Source organism: Dipodomys spectabilis, unplaced genomic scaffold, assembly GCF_019054845.1.
Source record: "Dipodomys spectabilis isolate Male_0828 unplaced genomic scaffold, ASM1905484v1 ptg000669l, whole genome shotgun sequence".
NCBI lineage: Eukaryota > Metazoa > Chordata > Mammalia > Rodentia > Heteromyidae > Dipodomys > Dipodomys spectabilis.
The window spans coordinates 3,389,965-3,412,997 of NW_024871346.1; the positions used below are offsets into that span (position 1 = coordinate 3,389,965).

General features: G+C 44.1%; 1 long non-coding RNA gene across 1 annotated transcript in view; it reads left to right on the plus strand.

Moving 5' to 3' along the window:
• The window catches only part of LOC122101517, a 34,220-nt gene extending 17,975 nt beyond the window's left edge, over nucleotides 1–16,245 (plus strand). The window contains exon 3 of the long non-coding RNA XR_006146390.1: nucleotides 16,163–16,245. This is a non-coding gene — a long non-coding RNA (uncharacterized LOC122101517). The remainder of the gene's footprint in view (nucleotides 1–16,162) is intronic.
• Nucleotides 16,246–23,033: the final 6,788 nt, after the last annotated feature.

Genomic DNA, 23,033 nt, shown 5'->3' on the forward strand with positions numbered 1-23,033 from the left:
TTGAGTTTCGTGAAGGTCTGAAAGCTGTGGTTGTCGATAAACAGAGGTGAATTTTTTTTAATGGGTGTAGAAATGTCAGGTGACAAGAAAAAGCTAGCAGAAAAGTACCAGAGGACACTTCCTGTTGAGAAAGAATTGTGTATAGCTCCAATTTGACTTTGAGTTCGGGCTGCTATGCTCTCTGCAGGAAGTTTCGCATATTAGTAAATGAAAGAACCACATGTCTTCAGGGCAAGGCTGAATAAATTGATTCAACATTATTTATATGACCTCCTTGGGGGGGGGGTGGCATGTAGTACTGGAGTTTGAAATTAAGGGCTTCTGGGCCATACTTTCAGCCATTTTCAGCTGGTCATATTTAAAATGGGGTCTCACTTCCTGCCCAGGTGCTTGCCTGGGTATCCATCAACTAGCCTTGTCATCCGAGCTAGAATAACAGGTGTATGTACACACACCCAGCTCTCCCCTGACAAGGAGGTCTTTTGTACTTTTCTGCCCAAGCCTGTCTTGAACCTCAGTCCTTCCTCCCCGGTGGCTAGGATTACAGGCATATGCCACTAGCACCCAGCCGGTGACCTAGTTTAGGCCTGGGAGTTGGGTTGAGAGCCCACCATGACTGAAAATCATCCTTGCACATTTGCTATATGGAAAGGACATCAATCCTAGCATTGAACTTCTCAAGATGTAAGTCTGTGCCTGGCAAGGGGCTGGATCTCAGAGGTAGAGCACTTGCTTAGCATGTGGGAGAGCCCAGGGTTCAGTGCTTGGCACCTCAAAAGAAAAGAAAAGAAAAGTGCATTGTTAAAGCAAGCCCCCATGTCACAATTGATGAATTGGAGGCTCGGGAATTATAAATGTGCCTCCATTTATACAGTGGCAGAGCCATGACTTCAAATTCATTTTTTAAAAATCCTAGGTGTTTATAACACCATTTCAAGACACGTAAAACCATAGGTCTTTTTTCTGTTCTGACATTCTGACATCAGACAACTATTTTGAGTACTTAAATGAATTCTAACGATTAGAAGGATGATAAAGTCAGTAAAGAAAGAGAGAGATGCTTTTCAAAATAATTTATACAAAAAGAAAAAAAATATTTTAATAGTAATGTGTACCTAAAATGCATAGTAAAATGTACAGATATCTAAGCAGTATAGGAAATAATAAAAAAGTTATTCTGTTGATGTTTTAGAAACGACACTGTTAGGTGGATTATCTGGTCTCCAGAGAGGACTGAGCCCCAGCACCGGCCCCATGAGTAGCGCCCCGGGGGTTCATGGGTGAGGGAAAATATTCTGACTACATGTGGAGGTTTGTCCCTTCCTTGCCTTTGTCAAAGTAGCCTCGCATCAATAACAAGCATTTGCTTAGAAGCTGCAATGAGATCGTTTCTTACCAATGAGTGGGTGGCAGGTACATTTGGAACTCCAGAACACAGTCAGCAGGCAGGGCAGGTTTGCGTCCACCCATCTGGGCTCCCAGAAGACATCAAGTGTTTAGTGAGTGAGTTACAAGACCTGGCCAGCCACTGCCGGCGTGGTAACTCAAGCCCAAATCTACAGCCACCGGGGAAGACTTCCTGTAAAGGGACACACATGTTCACTTGTCCTTTGTTTTGCTCAGACTGGTATTCTACTACTTGAGTTACACTTCCACTTCTGACTTTTTGCTGGTTAGTTGGAAATAGGGCCTCATGTAGTTTTCTGCCTTGGCTGACTTTGAACTGTGATTCTTAGATCTCAGCCTTTTGAGTAGCCAGGATAACAGGTGTGAGCCAATGGTGCCTGGTAGGATTTTAAACATTTTTTTTCTTGATGAAAGTGGAATTGAAATTCAGTATGTTGGGCTAGTGAGGAAGGCACTTGACCACTTAAACCTTGGCCGTAGCCCTAACGTGTGTGTGTGTGTGTGTGTGTGTGTGTATGTGTGATATTCTTGGACACACACACACATACTCACATACACACAATATATTGAAAGGGAATTTAAGTCTCAGGACTCATGAGAAACTTTAGATTCACTTTCAAATATTTCTGATGCCCCAAATGCCACTTACATGGTCAGGGTCTCATTTACCTTGCTTGATTTCACCACTTCAAAGTGACAGAAATGGTTTGGTCAGAAAAATCATTACCTCAAGGGAACAATCACAGCGGTAGTTTATCCAAGTCTCCTCGGTGGTTTAAAACCTAAGCTACCTTGCTCCCAGTAGAATTAATACAGAAATGGTTCCGTGACCATAGTTCTTAGAACACAGAGATCGAAAAGAGCTGCCTCCACCTCCTCCCCCAGGTAGTTCACAAACCTTAGCCATGAGATTAAATTTATTTTGGTATATGAGCACTGAGCCGAAGAAAATATATATATACAGCTGGTCAGCCACTAAGTGGCTCAGCTTTTGACCCTTGCTAGTTACACTTTGCACAAAGGACACGTTATTTGGGGGTCAGTTTCAGCTTAAACCCCTGTCCAAAAGCGGTAGTTGGATACCCTGAGTTAGGAGAGGTGGTGGGGAACCATGGGCTGACATTGTCAAGACACATTGTATCACACACCAACACGGCGAACCGAAACCCCGGTGTCCCATTACCTAGACGTAACTGAAAAATTATTTTTCAAAAGAAGGTATCTCAGAAATAAAATTGACTTTGAGTCTACTGGCTCTTACACACATTTCTTTTTTAATTCAATAACTATGGCAATGACATCTTGACCGATAGAAAAGCTTCATAATATATTGCATAGTCTCTTTCCTTCCTTCCTTCCCTCCCTCCCTCCTTCCTTCCTTCCTTCATCTTTTTTTTTCTTTTGTGGCGCTGGGGATCAAACCAGGAACTTGGAGTGCTCTGTGATACGTGTCAGTGATATGTGATATCACTGACCTGCATCTTCAGTCCTCACACTTGTTTTTTTGAGACATGATCTTGCGTGCGCTCTCTCTCTCTCTCTCTCTCTCTCTCTCTCTCTCTCTTGCTCTCTCTCTCTTTAGATATAGATAGATAGATAGATAGATAGATAGATAGATAGATAGATAGATAGATAGATAGATAGATAGATAGATAGATATACATACATACATCCCATGCTGGCCTTGAACTAATAATTTCCCAACATCAGCCTGCTAAGTGCTGGGATTATAGGCAGGTACCAGCATGCCCAACCAGCTACATAGTTCTTTTCCTTTCTTCTTCCTCTTCTTCCTCTTCCTCCTCTTCCTCGTCTTCCTCTTCTCCTTCCTCCTCCTCTTCTTCTTCTTCCTATTCCTATTATTATTATTATATAGTTGTAAAGGGGGTTACAATTCTGTAGTTCAGGTTGCGAGTACAATGCTTCCTGGTCAGTATCATCCCTATTTTGTTCTTCCCCATTTTCCCCCTCCTGTGAGAAATGTACAGTGAATCTAAAAATATTCCAACACCCAATAAAATTTAAATGACTTTTTTTTGTTTGTTTTGGGTCCGGTCGTAGGGCCTGAACTCTGGGCCTGGGAACTGTCCCTCAGCTCTTCAGCTCAAGGCTAGCGCTCTACCACTTGAGCCACAGCACCACTTCTGGCTTTTTTCTTTTTGCTTATGTAGTCCTGAGGAATCGAACCCAGGGCCTCAGGCATGCAAGGCAAGCGCTCTACCACTGAGCCACCTTCCCAGACCCCCAATAAAAATTAAGATGTTAAAATGATTTATTTTTAGCTATCCTCTGTGAACTAAATAACTGAATCTCCCACTACAGAAGGGAAAATAGGATTTTCTGAGTCTTACGTAAATAGAAAAATGATTTATCTCCCAATCCCCACCTCTACTAGCCTACTAATCTTCTAATTGTATACACATTGATTGCTGTGGATTTTTCAACACATACATTTTTTTGGCACAGAGAAACATATTGTGTATATTTAATCCATTTCATAAAGGAAAACAGGAGGCTTTGAGAATACTTCCTCTCCATCATTTCTAGATGACGTATGATGTCCCAGTGTTCCTTCTTTAGGAAGAAGTTGTTCATAATCCTTAGCAAGAGATTTTAAATTTATATTGCATTGATTATATTATAGGTTTCTCTCTCCTCTTAAAAAAACAGATGTAACTCTATCTGCATAGAATCTGAGAAACCTACATTTATTAAGAGAAGTTTTGCAATAGAGCACAAGTATTTATTGCTAGTTTTGTTTTTCAGCAATGCTGCTTGTGGGAGAATGCAATATTGAATTAAATCACAAGAGCGCATTTCATTTTGAGGATGTGAAAGGTTGCTATGTTCCCCCTTTTCCTTTTCCCTTAGGTTGATCTCGGTACAATATAATTCTATTACTCAGTTACTAAGTGTGTTGAAGTTTAATTACTCATGTGCTTTGTCTGGCAGAGGCAAAGTGCAGCCCCTGTCCTTTTCCCCTTCCTAGACACAGATGCTGCCCTGAAGTCAGATCACTGTGGGAGATGTTTATTTTGCAATTAAGGAAGGATAAGGAGAATGTCTCAAGTTATTACTTCCCTCTCCCCCTTTATCCTCCACTCCCTGCTTCAAGAGGAGTCTTCAAATCAAAGCTAAAAGAGATAATTGACCAAGTGAAATGGTGCATTTCAATAAATGAGTGGAAACTTATGGTAGATAAGTGGAAATATTTGTAGTTGGGAGGGAGGTATAAAATGAACAGGTGACTTGGAGGGACACTGCTATTTTTAAAAAAGCCCCCAAAGTTTTAATTAACCACAGAATGAAGATAAGTCAAAGTATAAAATAACATATTGCAAAGTAAAAGTATTGTATTGGCTGGGCTCAAATGTGTCATCCTAGCTACTCAAGAGGCTGAGTTCTAAGGATCAGGGTTCAAAGCCAGCCCAGGCAGGAAAGTCCATAAGACTCTTAGCTCCAATTAGCCCAGAAAACCAAAAGTAGGGCTGTGGCTCAAAGTGGTAAAGCACTAGCTTTGAGCAAAAAAGCTCAAGGACAGGGCCCAGTCCCTGAGTTCAAGTCCCACAACTCACCAAAAAAAAGAGAAAAAGAGTATTGTATCAAGATCATGCCAAATAATATTTTGTGAGCTGGTTGGGTCACAGTTGAGATATCTTAATATTTAAAATGTTAGGAGCAATGTTGGCAAAATGATATCTATGAGCAGACTATATCTTGCTCATAGAAAACTATATTCTAGTGGGTGCCAGTGGCTCACATCTGTAATCCTAGCTACTCAGGAGACTGAGATCTGAGGATTGCGGTTCAAAGCCAGCCAGGGCAGGAAAGTCCATGAGACTTATCTCCAATAAACCACTAGAAAACTGGAAATGGCGCTGTGGCTCAAGCAGTAGAGCCCTTGCCTTGAGCTGAAGAGCACAGGGACAGTGCCCAAGACCAGAGTTCAAGCCCCATGACCCACCAAAAAAAAAAAAAGAAAAAGAAAAAGAAAACCATATTCTGCAATAGGTGAAATCACATAATACTTTTGTTTGAGGAAGGAATACATGGATTTAGAGATGCTAAGTGTGAAGAAGTTGGTATCATTCAAGTGGCATCCTCTGGGTCAGGAATCCTACCAGATGCTTTTGAGAACCTTGCTGAATTCTCCCCAGATCCCTGTGCTGCAAGTATTATTAGGTCTGCAGGACACGTGGTTCCATGTGGCAAGGGGTTCAAAGTTCTCAGTGAGGGACAAGGCAATTCCAGATCCTACTTATCTAATCTGATACCTGCACATTTCCTGCCACACCCTCCTACCTTCACCTGCTCTAGGCCTGCAGAAACTTGTGTTTATAGTTGTTTTATTCCACTCTGTATTTATTTAGTACCATTCTGGACTCCTATAATATACAAGGCACTATGCCAAATATTCTGCCCAAAGTGAACTTCTGCAGCATTCTTTTATTTATTTATTTATTTATTTTGGTCCTGGGGCTTGAACTCTGGGCCTGGGCGCTGTCCCTCAGCTCTTCAGCTCAAGGCTAGTGCTCTACCACTTGAACCACAGTGCCACTTCCAGTTTTCTGGTAGTTAATTGGAGATAAGAGTCTCACAGACTTTCCTGCCTGGACTGGCTTAGAACCTCCATCCTCAGATCTCAGCCTCCTGCGTAGCTAGGATTACAGTGTGAGCCACTGGCACCTGGCACTTCTCCCTTCTTATAGAAAATTAAAATCTATGCCTGAACATTTATAATGCAATATAGATGATGGAGAAGAAGGTAAAGGAGGAGGAGGAAGAGAAGTCACTGTGTTTCAGGATGGGAAATGCTGTCCTCCGGGAAGGGGTGGCATTGGAACTGGGTTTGGCTTGGCAACTAGTGATTTGGATGTGCTGAGAGGGACACGGAGATCATCCTAGGCAGAGTGTACATGACAGCAGATGAAGGAGGAAAACGCTGAAGAGACGGCGTCTGCATGAGAGACAGTCAGCAATGCCAGGCTAATGAGTTCTGCAGTGTCCTGGGGGCCGTGGGGAGCCCCAGGTGATTTAAGTGGGGCGATGGGAAAATCTCCAAATGAGCCTTCGTGCAAAGAGCATTAGACCAGGCAGCAGACATGGCGGGACAAGGCTAGAAGGCGTGGGAGCATGGCCTAGCCCTCCTTAGCTTATCTTTAAAGCTGTTCAGCTCTCCAACACTGCGCCTAAAATCTGGCCTATCAAGTGCACAAATGCAGTCTTTTTTTTTTTCTTTTCTTTTTTTTCTTTTTTGGTTGAGGGGAGGTTGTGAGGCAGTTGGGACTAGGCCTTTAACACAAGGCCTCATGCTCTTGCTCAGCCTTTTTCCTCAAGGCTAATGCTCTACCACTTGGGCCATGCCTCCATATCCATCTTTTTTTTGCTGGTTAGTTGGAGACAAGAGTTTCTTGGATTTGTCTTCGGTGGCTAGCTCTGAACCATGGTTCCCAGATCTCGGATTCCTGAGGAGCTAGGATGAGAGGCATGAAGCGTGTCAAATGCAGTCTTGGTCTTTCTCTGGCTTTTTTCTGTCTCTCCGGCTTTCATTTCCTCTCATTCCTCTTAGGTGTCTGCTTGGACTGGGTCCACAGAGCTGCCCTTCATCCTCACAGTTTGGACAGTGCACACTACATGTTCTCCCACACACTCTGCTTTCATTTACTTTTCTATCCTTCGATGATGATTTCCTCCAGGGAGCCTGTCACATCCACTCCCTCGTTTCTCAGACAGGACTCAGGGCTGCACTCAATCTCATGTAGGTGGAAACATAATGTGAACATAATAAGAATGATTGGGATTTCAGGGGATCTGCAGCCAGGACCTGGGTCACGTGATAGTGAGAGGTCACATGATAGTGTGAGGCATGCTGCCCCTGGCTCTGGAGACTTCAGTGCTAGCACAGCCAACACAGGTGCTCCAGAGGGGCTGGTGCTGCCCCTGTGGAAACCTTTGTGGTCCATCGCAAGGCTCCTGACTCTTACCTAAGGTGATGACTCAACTGATGAAGCCTAAAATGAAGCAGCGATGGAGACACCACGAAGCGGCTAATCTCAATCTGGAAGGATTCACTCGTACACAGACTCCCTCCACAGCCCAGAAAAAGCCCTTCATAACATTTTCCAAAGAAACACACTGCAGTGATACTTCCCAACTATTGGGAAGGCATGGAGGTTCAAGGTCAGACCAGGCATCAAAAGTTTACCAGGCCCACATCTCAACTAATGAAAAGCTAAGCCCAGTCATGGGGCCTGTTATCTCAGCTATGGGAGATGAATAAATAAGAGGATTGATGTCCAAGCTGTCCCTGCCCCCACCAAGAAGATTCTGTTAAGGGAAGAAGAAAGCTAAGCTAGAGTACCTGCCTAACAAATACGAGGTCCTAAGTTCAAACACTACTACTGCCAAAAATGAAATATGATGTATCAGTAAATAGGAATAAAATGAGCCAATTGTTTTGGAAAAAAATCAACAAATTCAATTGAAAGGATAGTGTAATAAATATGCATATTAGCAAAATGTCACTGATGACTAAGTACTAGGGTTCCAGCTTTGATATCAACTAAACTTTAATGCAGTCACTCTAAAAAATAACTATTTACAAAACAAACATGAGTGACTCAAAGAAAAAATTATCCTGAAACCATTTAGCATTTACCATACTGTAGTATCATTCTACCCTCAATCCATCCAACCATCAATCCATCCACCTACGCATCTCTTAATCCACCCATCAGTATCTCTCTCTCTCTCTCTCTCTCTCTCTCAGTTTCTCTCTAATCACCTTCAATCTTATCTATCAATCTATCTTTTTCATCATTCTTGTAACAACCCAACAGGACAGAACCACGATTCTTATTTTACATTTGAACAAGCTGAGTCAGAGTGTTTGAGTAAGCTACACACTTCCAAACAGCAGGCAGGGCTCTGAAGTTCATCCTCTTAACCTTAGCACTAAAAGCATGCACCAGTGCATTTCAGCGTTTCTTTATGCTGCCTTCACTATTCTGTCAGAACACAACTACTTGGAAAGAGCCAGTGCAGCTATGAACACTTTGTTCCTTCTCAACCAGGCAAGTTAAATTTATCTTTGATAACTTCACCACCCCTTACTGCGGGACAATGACTCATTCAGAACTGTTCAGCAATAAATGACCAAGTGAACCATATTCCTCTAAGGCCCAGATCTTGGCAGCTCTGCTGTTTGAGGTGTGGAGCTTGTTTAAAGGGAGGAGCATGGGTTAATGTGAGTTTGTAGGAAAAACAGGAAGAAAGGTGGGGGATGATTTGCAACGCACAGATTACATTTTTACTTTCTTTTCCTTTCAAGTTTCAGATGTAAGAACAAAGTGACTGAAATCCAAGGGAAAGAGGCCCCAGGGGGGTTATGGGTAGTCTTCCCCAAAGCTCACCTTTGAGCCTGCCAGATAAAGGAACCCACTAGTGTGGAGAAGTCGAGATAAGAAGAGGCTACAGCCTGGTGCCTGTGGCTCACGCCTGTAATCCTAGCTAGTCTGGAGGCTGAGATCTGAGGATCTCGTTCAAAGCCATCCCCTGCAGGAAAGTCCATGAGACTCATCTCCAGTTAACCACCAGAAAAACAGGAAATGGCATTGTGGCTCTAAGTGGTAGAGTGCTAGCCTTGAGCTGAAGAGCTCAAGGACAGTGTCTAGGCAGAGTTCAAGCCCCACAATAGAAAAAAAAAAAAAAAGGGCTGGGAAGGTGGCTCAGTGGTAGAGCACTTGCCTTGCATGCCAGAGGCCCTGGGTTCAATTCCTCAACACCACATAAGCAAAAACAAAAAAGCCAGAAGTAGCACTGTGGCTCAAGTGGTAGAGCGCTAGCCTTGAACTGAAGAGCTGAGGGACAGCACCCAGGCCCGGAGTTCAGGCCCCACGACCGGACCCAAAAAAAAAATAAATAAAACGAAAAGGAAGAGGATGTTTATTTGTTCTTAGTCCCCTGTATCACTTTATTTGTCACAGTTATTTCTCTTATTGACTTTTTTCCCTTAGAGTATGAGTTGTACTACTGCTTCAATCTGTGTGAAAGTTCGTTCTTGGGTGTGTGTGTGTGTTTGTGTGTGTGTGTGTGTGTGTGTGTGTGTTTGTGAGAGAGAGAGAGAGAGAGAGAGAAACAGAGAGAGAAACTATCCTTTCTCCGTGTGAAGCACAGATGAACACAATGCATAAACAGGTAAACTGTATCTATGGCATGAAAATCTCAAAGCGTAGCCAGATTTCAGATGGCAATAGCACAAGCAAAAGACACCATGCAGCACCCTTCAGGGGGTGGACTTTAGGGATGGGGGCATGCCTGCCTAGCAAGTGGGGTCTAGGATGCAGTGTCCATACAGGAAAACAGACAGACAAGCAGAAAATGAGTGAAGCTGTGGTGGGGAAAATACTCCCTAGAGAATATATACTGGTACAACATTGGGAGGAAAAAAGAGAAGAGGTGACGTTGCTGGGCCCCTCTATAGATCACCTTTACATTAAGTTTTTAAAAATATATACTGGTATAATAAATACATAAATAAATGATGTAGGCACAATAGATAACAGAAGATAGGTATGTAGGCAGGTAGATAGATAATAAAAGATATTGATAAATAGACGACAGTAGATAGATGGTTGGTAGGTAAATAATAGAAGATCTATAGATAGATGACAGACATAGATGAATGGTAGATGAGTAGCTAGATAGGCAAACAAATAGAGACAGACAGACGGATAGCTAGCATGGAGGACTTTGGGTTTAACAGGAGTTTTCTGTACCTTGCTGGACACTGTGCTCCCATTAATCTGTATGTGTATGGACATTCGTAAAATTGTGCAGTAGAAAAGTAATGTCGATTCGTAATCATTTTGGAGGAATGCAAAGAGAAAAGGTAGCATTGTAATCACAAGTGCGCTTATTATGAACATCATGTGATGGAAGTAGAGGCAAGCAGGCAGGACTGAGCAGGCGGGAGCACTTTTCAGGAGAGCACTGCCCGGGCACCTGTCAGAATCCTTTCTTGGGCCTGGCACGGACTGGGTCCCCCACCATTACACAGAGTTCTGGGGGAGCACAGTTGTGCTTCCATAATTCCACCCCTCCTCTTCTTTTAAAACACACACACTTCCTTAAAAAAACCCTCTAGATTTAAACATCTCCATATAAATGTCCATATTTCTCTTGTGCTGATCCTGGGGCTTGAACTCGGGGCCTCTTGCTCTTGCTCAGCCTTTTCCAGTTGAGGATTACGGGCAGTCTGCAGCACTTCCTCAGCACACGGGAGTTCCCAGACGCTCCTCCCACACGGGCAGTTTCAGATTCTTTCCCAGTCCACTGTTTTTGGTTCCTCCTCAGCACCCTCATTAGAGGTGGTGACCTCAGCCACCTTCCTGTGGTCAGCAGCTCAAATGGTATTCTGATGAGCAAGGCCACTAACACGCCTGGCTGCCCAGACTGCTTCTCCCTCCCTTCCCCCAAAGGATTGACACAGGCCAGTGTGGAGGTGGCTCCCTAGTCTCCCATGAATATTCACATGTATGCAAAGCATCACTTTGAATGCAGGTTTCCTTCAGGCCATACTTGGAGAACATTCCTTTTGAGACAGCTTAGGCCCACAGTTATCTAAAGCTCCACCTGAGAGTGTCCAGAGTCTACCATCTTTGCCTTCTGAAAGGAAAGAAGGAAGGTAGGGAGGGAGGGAAGGAGGGAGGGAAAGAGAAAGAGAGAAAGAGGAAGGAAGGAAGGAAGGTGAACCCTTTTAAAGCTGTAATAATCCTATGTATTTCGAATTCCACAACTTCTTTGCAGTGAAAATTACCCACTCCTAAAATCTCTTGTTCGGTGGAGTACATTTTCCTATGCTCCTAAACCATGTAACCCTCTGTATTTATTTGCATGAACATTAAGCTACCTCACAATGGCTAGAGAAATTCTGGGATAGGTAGATGGGGTCAGCTAAAGATATTTGCTCAACTTTGTATCGTTTGTGAGTTCAATGTGACGAGAGGAAGCTACAGGAACAACATCTTGGGCTGAGGACATAGAAAGAGACCTTGAGAAAGGTGCACTCTCACTGATCTTCAGCTGTCCTCAGCCTGACTGAAGGGAACCTCACATTATTGCTGGGGTAGGAGACACAGTGTGGGAGACCATGAAGTGGCAGAAGTCTTAGGCTATGTTTCTCCATTTCACACCCACCCACAGTTATTGGCCGTCAGGGCGTTGAGCTCCTGCAGTTCACCTGCTGGCTTATGTGAAAGCTAGAGCAATGCTTAGCAAGACTTCAGGCAAAGCATGAGGATTAGAAGAAAGATTTGAACACTATATGCTTTGTGTGTGTGTGTGTGTGTGTGTGTGTGTGTGCATGCGTGCGTGCTTGCGTGTATGTGCGTGCCAGTTCTGGGGCTCAAACTCAGAGATCTCAATCTGTCACTGGACTTCATGACTGGCCATCTGCTACTTGAGCCATGCCTCCAGCCTTCTTTTTTTGCTGGCCATTGGAAGATGGAACCTCGTCGTCTTTTCTGCCCAGCCTGGCGTTGAATCTTGACTGTCCAGATCTCAGCCTCCTGTAGGATTGCAAGGTCAGCCATTAACACCCAGTTATCTTTTTGTAGTCATTCACTCCCTTTATCTCAGCCCAGGCAAGCTCTGAGCTGTTCCTTAACCCTACAGTTTTGGCCTCCCAAGAACCTTGCAAATGAAGATATAATGCATGATATGATCTCGTCAGACGAGTTTCTTCTCATTTAGCATGAAGCTTTTGTGATTCACCCAAACAAGTAGGAGGTATATTCTTTTGTTCCATTGTGTATTTTATTGTACGGATGTATAACAGTTTGTTCATCTATTCACCTGCGAAAGAATGGTTGGGTTCTAGTTTATGGCTGTTACAAATAGAACTTCTGTAGCAGTCTGACATGGATTTTGGAATGAATATGTTTCTATTAGTCTAGGATGAAGACCCCAGAAATGGATTATAGGGTCATATGGTCAGCGTGTGCTTAACTTGCTAAGTAATTGCAGTTCTGATTTCCAGAGAAGCGGTCCCATTTTGCGCTCCCAGAGGCACTGGAAGAGATTTCCAGTTGTACCACATTCTTGTTACACTTGGAATTGTCAGTATTTTTTAAAGACTAAGGTAGCATTCCATCACATTATTTGTTGTTGTTGTTGTTCTGTCTTATTTTGTGGTAGTCCTAGGGCTTGAACTCAGGGCTTAGGTTCTGCCCCTGAGCTCTTGTGCTCAAGGCTGACACTTGGCCACTTCACTTGAGCCACAGCTCCATTTCAGGCTTATTGGTGCTAACTGGAGAAAAGAGTCTCAAGGACTTGCCTGCCTGCGCTGGCATTGAATTGTGATCCTCAGATCCCCGTCTCCTGAGTATTTCGGATTATAGGCACGAACCACCAGTGCTGGGCCATCGAGGTTTAATTTTTAGTTCACTAGTGGCTAAAGGTATTCATTCAGTATCTTTACATAGGCTTTTGGCAATTGATGTATTTTTGTTTTGATGACAGGCCAACCATTCTTTCCTTAAACTTATTTTTAGGACTATATCCATTCAGCCAAGTAGAATCGTCTTGGACCTGTGTTATCAGAGTCCTAGGCAGGGACCTGATTTTGAGTGTTTCAATAGACTAGACTTGGCTCCTTGCCTCAGCTGAGCAAGTCAGAGGTCAGTGGTGGTAGATGCAGAAAGGGAACTTATCCTCAGGATGAGAAGAAATCAGAGCAACACCACCCTGGTCCCAGTCCTGGTGGGGCTAACAATTAGTTTGGAATTATAAGGAGGAGGCAAAATAGCAAGGGCCAGAGAATTCCAGAACTGGTGATGTTGATTAGGGCTGAGCTCTGCTTGATCATTATCTCTCAGGACTGGACATACAGAGCCTTGCTAGAATAAGAAGCCAGTCTTGCTAACTGTCAAGCGTGTCCCTAAATCCAACATCAGGAGGCTGAGGGCCGAGGCCTACAGGTTTGAGGCTAGCCTGGGCTTTAGGTGGAGGCCTAGCCTCACCTCTCCCACGCTCTCCACAAAAATAAAAAGGAACAAAGGAAAAAGAAGTTCCTGTTGCCTGTGGGCTAGTTTGAACTCTTGTCTCCCGAGGCTTGTCAGTCGGATCTCTTGTTCCTGGACTCTGACTTAGCTGCTGCTGAGGCTTGTCAGTCGGATCTCTTGTTCCTGGAATCTGACTTAGCTGCTGCGGGGAATGCTTGAGATGAAGGACAAGTCGGAAAGGCTGGACAGAGTTAGTTAGGAAGGACACTCAGACTTCCTTCAGGTTTGGGAGATGGCATAGAGTCCAGGCTCTTCTGGTGGGTTATGACTGCAAGTTGTCAAAGCTTGTGCTTGCTCCTCTGTGGATTATGACGTTGTCTTAAGTTTCAGACAAAGCCTCCTTCAGTGATTAGCGTATCTACGTGCAGAGTTGAGCAGGAATCTGACCCAAAGTTTAAGAGAAAGATGCAATTTGAAGGCAAAGATATGGAACCAAAGGATCCGGCCTTGAGTGCCCCAAGGGAGAGCTGTAAGCTCAAGGGAAGAGCCAATGCCTTTAGTGGCAGCAGCCTCCAAGTCTTCTTCCACCTCCGTGAAAAGTCTAGCAAATAGTTAAATGAAGTATCTAAGGTATATGTGCATTTAAAAGGTATTTACTTATTGATGGTGGGACTCAAACTCAGGAACTCGGGCAGGCTAAGGTTGTATCCTTCTGCATGTTTTTTTTCTCTCTCTTTCTTTTTCTCTGTCTCTTCTTTGTTATATATTATGTGCATTTTAAAAATAATTCTATCCCAACTGTTTTCTTTTTCTTTTGGAGGGCTGGACGGTCTCCTCTGCATGGACAGTGTTTGCTTGCTATAATGGTTTAGCAAATGATCCAAATGTAATGAATTAGAAAGGAGAGACGGGGTTACAGAGGAGAAACTGGAAGCCAGGAGCCGGTGGCTCACGCCTGTCATCCTAGCTACTCAGGAGGCTGAGATCTGAGGATCACAGTTCAAGGACAGCCCGGGCAGAAAAGGCTGTGACTATTATCTGCAATGAACCACCAGAAAATCAGAAGTGGCACTGTGGTTCAAGTAGTAGAGTGCTAGCCTTGAGCTGAAGAGCTCAGGGACAATGCTCAGGCCCAGAGTTCAAGCCCCACGACCAACAAACAACAACAACAACAACAAAAACAAGAAAGGAAAAACTGGGAGAGAATGAGGGATGGGATGACATTGTCCAAAAAGAAATGTACTCTTGGCCTGACTTACGTAACTGTCACCCCTCTCTACAGATCACCTTTATAATAACAATAAAAAGTGTTTAAAGAGAGAGAGAAACAGAGGCAAGAAGTCAGTGAGAATCTGACCTAGGCTGGTTCCAAAGGGAACAGAACAGATAAAAGAGATATGAAAAGAAAACAGGCAAGTGTGGTGTGGTGGCATCTGCCTGCAATCCCAGAATTCCAGAGATGGAGGTAGTAGGCTCATGAGTTCCAGGCCATCTTGGGTAGGTGGCGATTTATGGTCCGGCCTGTTGTCTCTAGGGAACCATGTGGAGCAGGTACTGCAGTGCACCTGAGCTGTGGAGGGTAGTGATTGAATAGTGCCAATAATAAAATAGGAAAACTGATGGGGACCAAGAACTACTGACCGAGAGCCAGACTAAGGGAAGGGATTAAGAGGGGCACCTGTTCTATTTATTGAGTGGTTGTGTGTCCAAGGGGAAAGGGAAGGCTGGTTCCGCCCCCAACCCATGAGTCTCCCTCCTTTTCATAAAGGCCTAAGGGAGCAAAAATGCTTTTTCTAAACTGTAGCTTTGGGCTGGAACGAAACAGGCTTTTGGCACACGGAAGAGCAAGACGTTAGCAGCAGAGATGGAATGGGCACCTTCCAGAGGCTCTGTCCCTGGAGACAGACCACTCCCAGGTTGTTCTTACCTCTTTCAGACCTCCTTGTTGGGACTAAGCGCACTTACTAGTCCTCCTAGTCAGTCCTGTAGTAGATATGGCTTCAGAATCACCGATGGCACATGCCGGGGAGTCCACAGAAGAAAGCAGAACTTTTCTGTTTATAAAATATTTTTAAAAGTGAGTGAGTGTGTGTTTGTGTGTACACGTGCGCACCAGTACTGGGTCTTTAATTTATGTTCTCAGAAGAAGGCTAGTGCTCTACCACTTGAGCCACAACTCTTCCTCTGGCTTTTTGCTAGCTCATCGGAAACAAGGATCTCATGGGCTTTTCTGCCAAGCTGGCTCTGACCCTTGATCCTCAGATCTCAGCCTTCTCCGTAGCTAGGTTGACAAGTGTGAGCCCTAAGTGCCTGGCTTTTAAGATATTTTGTACAATATGTAATAATTGTAAAAATACTAGGTTTCACGGGCACAGATTTCTGTATGCAGTATGTCCTTGGATTATAATGACCTCCTATCACTCTGACTTTTATTTTTTTGGTGATACTGATGTTTGAACTCAGTGCCTACTAGGCTGGTGCTCTACCACTTGAACCACACCTCTAGCCCTTTATTGTTTCAGTTACTTTTTCAGTAACTACTTTGGTGTTTTTTTGCCCCCACAATAGACACTGGACTGCAATCTTTCTGTCTCTGCCTCGCACAGCTGAGATTACAGGTAGAGACCACCATGCTTTGCTTTGTCATTGAAATTGGGTGATAGTAACTTTGTGCCTAGGCTAGCCTTAAACCTCCATCCTCCCTATCCCTGCCTCCTTAGCAGCTGATATTTTTTTTCTCCTTGTATTCACAGATGTCAAAAACCATTTGTGAAAGTGGATATGTGAAGGCCGGGCGCCGGTGGCTCACACCTGTAATCCTAGCTACTCAGGAAGCTGAGATCTGAGGATCACGGTTCAAAGCCAGCCCGAGCAGGAAACTCCGTGAGACTCTCATCTCCAATAAAGCACTAGAAAACTGGAAGTGGCGCTGTAGTTCAAGCGGTAGAGCGCTTGCCTTGAGCTGAAGAGCTCAAGGACAGCGCCCAAGCCCTGAGTTCAAGCCCCATGACTGACAAAAAAAATAAAAAGAAAGTGGAGATGTGACTTAAGTAGTATACCCAATTGATACTGATCCTCAGAGTCTGGTTTATTTCACTAACATGATGATTTCCCATCTCATCCATTTTCATAGGAAGGACAGGATTTCATTCCTTTTTTTGTGGCTGCAAAATACTTCACTGTATATATCCCACACATCTTTTTCCAATTCACCAACTCATGGGCGCGTAGGCCGATTCCATGACTCACCAACTATGAACAGCATGGCAGTAAACACAGACATCTACGACTTTCTACTGCAAGGTGGTTCAGTCATATGGTAGTTGTTAGTTTTGATTTATTGAGGAAACTCCACAGTGAGTGGCTGGATTAATTAACATCCCACCCAGGCTGTAAACAAGATTCTTCCTTCCCCTCTTCCTCACCAGTATTTCTGTCTGTTTTTATTATAGGACAAAGGCTTAAAGATAATAAAATAAATAAATGAGTAAGTAAAATGACAACAATAACCTCACTCTATTCAAAGATTTCTTTTCCCTGTTCTCACCCCAACAAAGCTTTATTTTCTCTAATAATCTCATTCAACCAGACGGTGTTAATTTGTGCAATGTTATTGGCGACTGTGCTACTGTGGACGTTTAGATAAAGAAAAGAGTGTTTTATCTCTGTTCCTCCTATGAGATTGAAAGCTGCCCAGAAAGCTTGGGTAGCTTTTGTTTCTTTGCTATTTCCTCACACTCCTACTTTGAAACTATTTTTCTGTCAGCAAACACAGTCCAACTCATTCTGACATAATTCCTGTGCTTTTTATCTGACTAGAAATGTAAATGACCAGCCCAGGAGAGTTTTTCTTAGTCACTAAATAAAGAAGGGGAAAAATGGTTGTGTGGGAGAGCTGGTTCCAAAGAAGACCAGGAAATTTAATATTGGGTCTGGAACTTGCTGGCTACTTTGGACTGTACCCCAACTTTTTCAGAGACTTGGGGAATGGTATGTGAACTGCTGGGTCTGGGCTCATGCTTTCATTTGAAGAGAAATGAACTGTTCTATGGAATATACTTAATATAGAACCATCTTGGAGCCCTGTTGGATAATAAGGTTGGGATATGGAAAACAGGAAGCTCTTCTTATGGGGGAGAAATCTCATTAAAAACAAAACTGTAAAATGAATTTGTTAGACATGTTATGTCTGTGATGGCAAAAATCTTAAAACATTTCACAAGGTGCCAGTGGTGGAAACGCCCGGCTTCCCTAGGAGATGTACAAGGCCGCTTTAACTTGGACCACAATGTGGTCAGAAGAAAGTGAGATTTAATTTCCAGTTCTGACAATAGGGTAGGTATTTCCAGGGCCTCTTCTTTTCATGTTGACTTTTGGGACTTGTGCTAGAGAAAACTTCATGGGTGGAACTGAGCTCTTCCAACAAACATTACCTCGGCCTTGTACCCAATGGAACCTGCTCTGGAGAAGCAGTTTTAGTGTGGTTTGAATATGAATGCAGACAAGGATTTTTCTCTACAGTGATGTTGTATAGACTCAAGTAGAAACTTCTCTATGTGAGAAGCAGGTTAGATCCACTTACCAAAGGCAAAGAAATGATTCTGCTGGAAAAAAAAAAAAGGTAATATTGCATTCTGGAAAAGAAATACCACCAGTGAGGAACAGAAAAATGCTGCTTGAAGGAATGGGGGTGTCTGGTGTTGTTTTACTTTGGGTAATGAGTTCCCCAGATTGGCTCGTGTTAGGAAGTAAACTGAGGCACGAGAATGTCCCCTTGTCATTGTTGTGCCCATAATTGTCTGTGAAAATGACTAGTTCCTTTTCCTTTGTCTTTTTTTAGATGGAATCTAGCTATATTGCCTAGCCTGGCCTTGAACTCCCAATTTTTCTGCTTCTGCCTCCTAAATAAAGGACCAGGATTACAGTTATGTATCATTGCATGGGGGCATTCTTTTCATTTTCTTTCCTAATATTTCTTAGGACTGAGACCATTACGCTAAAGATAATAACTAATAAAAATGAAGCTCTGTGTGTGTGTGTGTGTGTATGTGTGTGTGTGCATGTGTGTTAACTGACCAGCAAAATCAGAGGCAATGTTAGCATGATAACAAAAATGGAAATACATTGCTTTCCATAGGACTCTCACTGCTCAGTTACCTTGCTCACCCTTATTAATATCATAATGCATCTTATTCCTTGAGCACGTGTTATGCTATGGGAAGAGAGTCTACAAACAAGATGGCAGAGCGATGGCATCAGAAGAGCAACATGGGAAGTTTGGTGTGGGTTACAGGCAGAAATAGAGTGTACCTGATCAGGGCCTGCACTCCTCACTAAGAAATAGGCCTCCAGGATGCCACACGGCTGGATGGGCTGATGAAGGCCCTCAGTGGGAGGTCAGCTGCGGCCGCAGCCATGGGGCAGCAAGGCCTGGCCAAGGCCTAGCTTCCAGGCTTCCCATGATTCTTAGTAAGGAAGTGTATTTCTCCCCAAAGGCTGGGAGAGTTACTTCCAGGAAGCGCAGCCTGAGGGCCAATACTGTGAAATGTGTACTTCGTTCAAGATCTTTTCCAGGAGGTGGAGATAGAAGGCTGGGTGGAAACCTATTTACCCCACTTTGCATTCCAGGAAGATGACTCAGAATTCCAAAGGTGGGTGCTTTAGTAACCTGCAGCTATTTTCCAGGCATCTAAATATTGCAAGTCTGCTGCTAAGACTTGTTGATTAGTTCAGAACTCTACTGGATCCTCAAGGCCCCAGCACCAGCTCCAGAGCCGGGGAGAGGCACGCACGGAGCGTGGGTTGTGTCTGCTGGAAGTTTTGTAGGCCTGAGGAGGACATCCACAGAGCAGAGATTTGCAGCCAACGTATCTGCCAGGATCAAAGCAGATGTTGAAGTTCAGCCCTGCAGAGCAAGCACGAAGCCTAATGCAGCTAACAAAATACCACAGTTTGGCAAGATTCCTAAGCATGGACTATGTAATAAATCCAAGTGTGTGTGTGTGTGTGTGTGTGTGTGTGTGTGTGTGTGTGTGTGTGTGTGTGTGTGCCTTTTGTTTTGCTTTCCTGCCTTTCAACAACTTGTGATTCCTTTGTGGGAGAAGTTTTCTAAAGGAAACTCCTTATTAAAAAAAAAAAAAGAACATAATAGTTGAATGATGGGATCAGCTGGGCTGCAAAATGAGAGACAAAGTTGTCCAATTCTAAACAACCAAGCGAACTTTCAACTTGTTTTTTAAATTTTTTTTCCTGTTAGTGTAAGATGTAAGAAAGGAGAGTCAACATGTTGACTCTAATTGCAAATGAGTGAGATTTGATAAACTGGTTATGTGAGGGGAAAGAGGGTGTGTCCATCTCCTCAGACCCAAAGCATTTGTAGACAGGAAATGATTATAGCCAAATCCCAGACCACCAGTGAGGGACTGGAATTGCTGCTCCTCAACAGTGGGATGGAAGGCCTCGGTACACCTGAGGCAGGAGAGTCCCTTGGAAAGTGGATTGCTCCACTACTTGCCCCCATTGGAAGGTGGGGTTTTTTTCCTTCCTTTTGTGGGGCGACTCAGTTTGGCTATGAACTTTGGCTTTGAACTCTCACCCTTCAAAGCCAGCCTTCCCAGTTCTGACTATAGCTGTGCCTTACCACACCATATTGGTTTTTTTTTGTTTTTGTTTTTTGGCCAGTCCTGGGGATTGAACTCAGGGCCTGGACACTGTCCCTGAGCTTCTTTTGCTCAAGGCTAGCATTCTACCACTTGAACCACAGCACCACTTCCTGCGTTTTCTGTGTATGTGGTGCTGAGGAATCAAACCCAGGGCTTCATGCATGCTAGGCAAGCACTCTACCACTAAGCCACCTTCCCAGCCCCTAACCATATTGTTTTTAAATGTCAAGTGAACTCTGGTCAAAACCGAAAATGGCAGTTCTGAAATGCATGTTTACTACTGATTTTTTATTTGAAAAAGTTGTTACCCTCTCCTAATGACACATTGTACTATTAACATGTCCTAGGATAACATACAGAGTTGAATGTTTAACTCCATAATGCATTACAGAGTTAAATCTGCAGAAAGGCCGATTTTTTTTTCTGTGCTCTGTTTGTGTTCTTTATAGATTAAAAAAGTTAAACTCATTTTCAAAGCCCCTTTCCCCATAGTTCTAAAAAGTTACATTTGTTCCCTTAGATTTCTCATAATGACACAATGACTCAAAGTTATAAATAGTTTAAAGTTTAGTGACAACTAGTTACTGTGAAACTTTCCCTTTCCTACATTGCTTATGTTTCCAAATACTGGGATTTTTTGGCATAACACAGATAATGAAAATAGTTTTGTTGATAGCTGTAGAAGTTGAATTTAGGATAAAAGTAGACCCATTTGAATGTAGTGTAATACGATAGGTTATATCAATGCATGACTGTGTTTAATCTCAAGCTGCTATTGTCAGTTTAACCTGGGAACTCATCTGATCTAATTGATGATTACTTGTATTTCTTAGAGAATATATCACTACAGTGTAAATACTTGAGTCAGTTTGCTCCTCAAAAGCCAGGAAGGTGATTGGGTAGAATGGGCCATGCCCATAATCCCGGCAATAAAGGAGGATCACACTGTAAGGCTAGGCATGAGGAAAACCTGAGGTCTTCTATAAAAAAGAAATTACACCAACAAGGGCTGTGTGCATCATTGATCCAGTGGAAGAGTGAGTATCTCAAAGCTCAAGGCCCTGGGTTGAAAACCCCAGTACCAGGGGCTGGGAAGATGGCTCAGTGGTAGAGTGCTTGCCTTGCATGCCTGAGGCCCTGGGTTCGATTCCTCAGCACCACATAAGCAAAAAGAAAAAAGCCGGAAGTGGCTCTGTGGCTCAAGTGGTAGAGCGCTAGCCTTGAGCTGAAGAGCTGAGGGACAGCGCCCAGGCCCAGAGTTCAGGCCCCACGACCGGACCTCCCCCCGCCCCCCCCCCCCCCCCCCCCCCGCCAAAAAAAAGAAAAAAGAAAACCCAGTACCAGAAAAATAAAAGAGAGAGAGAGAAAGAAAGAAATGAAGAGACAGTAGAAGTCACACTAACGGTGGAGCTGCTCATGTGGTCTTGGGTCCTCCTTTATCCTACTGAGGTCACAGCCATTAGTGACCTGCACGTATGAGCGTTTTCATGATGTCATAGCTAAGTGACCAGAAATCACAATGCAAATGAGAGTTTGAGAGGAATATTACAAACAATAAGCCATCGACTAGGTTATCATAATATAGTAACCAGAGATGTCTTGATTTTAAGGTTCATTTATTTCCCATATGAAAGAAAATCCAAGCTGGACACTTCACCACCTCAGAGTTTTAGAAATGGACTCAAAATAATGAACCCAATGCCTAAGTAAAAATAATAATAATATTAAACAGAAAACAAACTATGAAAGTCTCCAGAGAAAATTGTATGGAGAAACTTTGTTAGTTTGAATTTGACATCAAAACAAGACGGCAAAAGCAAAGAGATCGATTGGGTCCCATCAGAATTAAAATTTCTGTGGATTAAAGGCAGGATCAAGGCAGTGGAAAGCCATCCCACAGAGGGAAAAGTGCATGTGCCAAGCACATATAGAACAAGGGGTTAATGTACAGGCTATCTTAAGAACTCTGACAATTGCCAGAACCCACATAATCTAATTTAAAAAATTGACCAAGGACTTGACGAAGTACAAAGAAATACACAGAAAGATACCGAATCCTAACAGTTCAGAAAATGCAAAAGAAAACCAACCAAAATGAGATATACCCTTATATCTGTGAAGGTGAGTGCTAACTATTTTTCAAAAAAAAAAAAACAAAACAAAACAGACTAGCACCAGTGCAGAAGACCCCCACAGGGCCGGTGCTGACCTGGAGAGCGTAGAGACAGAAAGCCCAGAGCTCAGAACCTGCGTGAAGACCACTTCCCAGCTCCTCGGCTGGCGGCCGGCGCAAAAACCACCCACAACCCCAACAGCTTCAACAGAGGACCAAGCGGCCACCTCCCGCCCAGCCCACAAGCATCTCAACCCAATGCAGAGCGCAGGGGCAGCCAGTGACCTGCGTTGCACAGCGACCTGCCACAGCACCGCCGGAGAGGTCCCAACTAGCTCCAGGGTGAGTACCCCACAGGGGACACTGTACCCCCCCAAGGGAGACCAGAGCTGGCGGGAACCCCCAGGTCTTGACCGAGACCCCCGCTCCAACACCTGGACTACAGGTCTCACTAAAACTGGGAACTGTTGGAGCGTTCCACCAGGCCGTGGAACACCTCCATCCCGCCAGGCTAGATCAAGAGCACCCCTGGAAGGGAGCTTAAACGCCCAACCCGAGAACAGCACCCAGGGGCCACAGCAGCCAGCAGTGGAAGGAACCTGAACTGTGTACCCCAGGCTGTGCACCCCAGGCGGCATGCCCCAGATAGGGAACCAGAAGCCAGGGCCAGGCCTGGGGATCAGGCGCCTGAGCAACACAACCAGCTCCTCCCGATTGAAGTCAGAAGCTGAGCACAGGCCTCAGCAGAGGGGGAGAAAGTGGGGAACCACACCCCCCGGGAATCGCATGGGTGACAGCAGGGCAGGAGAACCAGAAGCCCAAACCCCACCAGAGCCTGACCTGTGTATC